The sequence below is a fragment of the Erinaceus europaeus genome, chromosome 2 (assembly GCF_950295315.1).
Source record: "Erinaceus europaeus chromosome 2, mEriEur2.1, whole genome shotgun sequence".
NCBI classification, from domain to species: domain Eukaryota; kingdom Metazoa; phylum Chordata; class Mammalia; order Eulipotyphla; family Erinaceidae; genus Erinaceus; species Erinaceus europaeus.
Window position 1 is genome coordinate 77,958,910 of NC_080163.1, and position 4,990 is coordinate 77,963,899.

Below are 4,990 nucleotides of genomic sequence, written 5' to 3' on the forward strand. Positions count from 1 at the left end.
CCTGCCCTACTAGGGAAAGATAGAAACAGGCTGGGGATATGGATAAACCTGCCAACACCCAAATCCAGCAATCAAACAATTACAGTAGAAGCCAGAACTCCTACCTTCTGCACCCCCAAAACAACTTTGATCCATACTCCCAGTGGGGAAGAAGTGATAGGAGAAAGAGGATAAGAGGGTTCTGAACTCTAGCTCCATCAGGTCACAGAGAGTAAGGACAAAAATGGGAGAGATATTCAGATATAGTAGTAGAGTTATGTGTGGCTTGTAGGGGAATAGAGGATTGGACCTGGAAGGAGCAATTATGTGCAAGTGTGACAGATAATTGTAGAGATGACAGTTAACCCATGTCTGCAACCTTGAGAGAGCCACATGGTTTGCAATGGGGAGACTTGGGATTCAGAACACTGGTGGTGGGGATGGTGTGGAATTATATCCCTGTAAACATGTAATTTTGTAAATCAATATTGAATCTCTAATAAAAAATGTTGTGGCATATATACACAATGGAATACTACTCAACTATTAAAAGTGGTGAGATAATATCCTTTAATTCACCTCTGATGCAACTGGAAGAAATCATGTTAAGTAAGATAAGCCAGAAGTATAAGAATGAATATCAGGTAGTCTCACTTATAGGAGGAATTTAAGAAACAACGAGAAAAAAAAATGAGTGTAACTTGGACTAGATGTGGTCTGTTATAACAAGGCCAAGGACCTGGGGGAGGGTCAGGGAAACGTGGCTTCAAAATCTGGTACAGGATAGTGGAGGAGTACCAAAGTTGGTGGTAGGGTTGGGCTGCAGATATCTATCATAAATGGATGATAAATTGTACCCATGTGACAACAACAGTTTTGTAAATCAGTATTTCCTTAAATAATGAAATTGGGGCAACTTGAAACATTCCTACTCATGACCACAGAATGTGAGCTCAGATTTATAGGGATGCAGAGGTCACATAGGCTCCTAAGCTGAATATGGGCCCCAGATCTGATCAAATCAATGGGGTTTACAGTCAACAATATTTATACCCCTTCCCCATATTAGGGAGCTACGCTCTTCCCTGATCCAGCTTTCTGGTCCTTTTTCCAGCCATGACATCATCTCCCCAGACAATAACTTGGATCTACTTCCATACAAGATGTCAGGTTCAAAAAAGAAAGAAAAAAAAAACTAGTATAATCATGAGCACTTTGAAATATAACTAAAATAGGCCTACTAACTATCTACAAAATGGAGACCCCCAAATCTTCACCCTTTAGGTTTATGATTAGTCAACAATTTGTTTAGCTTTATATTTTAACGCTTCTTTCAGCCACCAGGTTCCAGTTGCTACCATGATGCCAACTGGACTTCCCTGGGCAGACAACCCCACCAATGTGTCCTGGAGCTCTACTTCCCCAGAGCCCCAACCCACCAGGGAAAGAGAGAGACAGGCTGGGAGTATGGATCAACCTGTCAATGCCCATGTTCAGCGGGGAAGCAATTACAGAAGCCAGACCTTCCACCTTCTGCACCCCATAATGACCCTAGGGCCATACTCCTAGAAGGATAAAGAATAGGAAAGCTATCAGGGGAGGGGAGGGGATACAGAGTTCTGGTGGTGCGAGTTGTGTGGGTTGTACTCCTCTTATGTTATTGTCAGTGTTTCCTTTTTATAAATAAAAACTTAAAAAATATATACATTTTAAAGATACAGCCAGCCTGGGAGATGGCACAGTAACCAGAACCATACTTTAGAGCTAAAAGCATGGGATTCTGGGTTTGAACTCTGGAATCAGTTGTTCCAGAATAACATACTCATGAGTTTTTTCTCTCTATCTCTCTCTCTTACACACACACACACACACACACACACACACACAAATATCTTTAAGTGACAGGATGCTTAGAAGGTATTCATGGAACTGCATTGGGAAACCTGCTCAGGAGGCAATGGGGATCCTTGTTAACTGTACAATGGACACCCTTAGGCTCCTACACATTTATAATTATAAGTCACTTACTTAAGGGCCAATTGAGTGTGCACCTACCAAGAACAAGAGTGTTAATGAGTTTCCACAAATTGTGAACACAGAGAAAATTGGCTCACTTTGCAGAATATATATATATGTATATACATATATATATGTATATACATATATATATATATATATATAGTTTTTATTTTACCACTTCCCATGGAAAAGCAAAAAATCAGAGTGTCCCACACCCAAACTGTGGTGTTACAGGATCAATAATATCCTAGCTGAAGAATTTTTGCCAAGGCTGGCTGAGGTTACCTTGTAGTTTAAGCAATGGATTTCCATACCTGAGGTTAAGAGATTTCTGGTTCAACCCTAGCACTACCATAAACCAAAACTGAGTAGTACTTTGATAAAAATAATATTAATAATAATAATAAGTAAAAAACAAAACACTGAAATCCCAAGCAGGGAATATAAGAGAATAAGAACCATGAAGCAGAAGAAGATTTATTCCTGAAAGATCTTGAGAAAGTCTCAAAATCCTAGCAGGATTATCAGAAAGTGCTTTTGTTCCCAAAAGGAGTAAAGACTGAAGCAATGACTGCTAGAGTAAAGAAAGTAGCACAAAACCTGGAGAACATAAGAAATCAGAATACCAACACACCATCAAAGGATCACAAAAGTTTCTGGTAGCCAGTACCTAAGATCTAAAAATCTGTGATAAGCAAAATAAAGATTTTAAAGAATCTATTTTTAGAAGACTTAAGAGCAACAAAGAAAAGTAGAAAATTAATTCATGGTATAATGTGAACAAAATATCAAAATGTTAGAAAGAAGAAAACAAAAATCAAACTGGAAATAGAGGCAAGGAAAGAATATTAAGGCTTAAAAAAAACTAGCAACTAGTTTTAACAAAACTAAGAACTTGCTTTACTAAAATAGCATTTCAAACTTTCAACCAAATAAAAAGGAAGAAGTTTCAAAGTTAGCAGTGAAAGAAAAAATATTACAACTGATACTATAGAAACACATAAGATTGGGGAGTAGGGAAACAGTGTGATGGTTATGCAAAAGACTTCTCATTTAAAAAAAATAATAATTTATTTTAATTTAATTAATGATTTAATATTTATTTACAAAACTTCTACCAGAGTTCTGTGTCCATGTTCCTTCCACTGGAAGCTACAGCAGTTCTGCTAAGGCTGCAGATATAGGTTAACTATTATTTGGATAACTATTACTTCTACAACTATCTGTCTATATTTGTATATATTTTCCCATTTTTTCCCATGGTTCCATCTTCTCTGCCTTTCCAAGTCACACCATACCTATTACTACTTTTGAATGACCTTCCTAGTTCCCTCTTCTCTCTTTAGGTCCTGATGGAGTTGGAGTTTCAGAGCCCTCTGGCCATCTTCCCCCTATTATTTCTGCCCTGCTGGGGCTCCTAGATCCTAGATTCAATCCCCAATTCCACTACACTTAAAAGCTGAGAAATGTGGGAGTCCGGCGGTAGCCAGTGGGTTAAGCGCACGTGGCGCAAAGCATAAGGACCGGCATAAGCATCCCAGTTCTAGCCCCCCAGCTCCCCACCTGAAGGGGAGTCACCTCACAAGCAGTGAAGCAGGTCTGCAGGTGTCTAGCTTTCTCTCCCCCTCTCTGTCTTCCCCTCCTCTCTCCATTTCTCTCTGTCCTATCCAACAACGACGACAACAAGAATAACTACAACAATAAAACAAGTGAAACAAAAGGGAATAAATAAATATTTTTTAAAAAGAGCTGAGAAGTGTTCTTGTCTTGCAGTCTATCTCCCCCTCTGTACTTCTCCTCTTTCTCGTTAAAATAAATAAAAAACTTAAAAATGCATAAGGTCATAATAGGACTGATGGAATGCACAATTACCATGTACAAGGCCCCAGATTCAAGCCCCCAGCCCCCACCTACAGAGAAAGAAGTTTCATGAGTGTTGAAGGTGTCCTACTTTTTTTCTTTCAATTTCTGTCATATAAAAATAAAATATTTTAAAATATAATAATAGACTTCTATGGACACATTACATAACCAGAATAGCTTCATAAATTCCTAGAATCATATAACCTACAAAATCTGAATCAGGGAAAACAACAGAAAATCTAAGCATATGAATAATGAGCAAAAATGAATTAAATAATTAAAATGTCTACCACAAAATAAAATACAGCATGTGTTAATAAATTACAAAAGTTAATATTGCTAATGACCACTCTCCACAAAGCAATATACCATTCAGTGCAAAAAAAAAAAAAATGTGGTGTGAATGGAACTTGAACTGCCCTGTTCTCACAGACACATAGAATAATATGGGTAAAGAGCATGAGAAACCAAAGATCCCACAGCAGAGGGGGAAGGGACATCACCAGGTTGAGGAGGAGTACTGAGACACACTACATAAAGTGTAGCTTTGTGCGGATTCACTGTGGGGAGGAATTCTAAAGGTACAGAACATTTACCCTGGTGATTGATGTTGAATAGTGTCCTGGTGGGCATCCCAACTTTTTGATTCTGCACAGCAAAGACATGCCCTTGGAGTTCTGGAATTAAAGAATGACAACAAATCCACCTGGATGGGTTGATACCCAGAAAATAGTCTTCTTAATCATAATGCCCCTATTCCCCTGCATGACCTTGTTAGTTCTCACTTCCCAAATGACCAAAATATTGGAATCTGCCTAGTATGAGTGAAGAAGCTCATCATTAAGGAAGCTACAAAGACAACACACCATAATGTTGCCCAGCCTCACTTTCCCAGGACCATCATTTAAGCTTTCTCGTCAGAGTAATGCCTATATGGACTATATGCTCCAGTCATCTCCCACATCCACTCACAGGATGAGCAACCTGATGACCTCCAAAACAGATGACTGTATGCTTCCTCCCTATGACCTCAGGAAAACAAACAAACAAACAGACTCTGCTGTGGCTCCCTTCCTCCTTGCCTCATGTCTTTCCTGAAATTACAGAAGGAAGTCAACACAGTTCATAA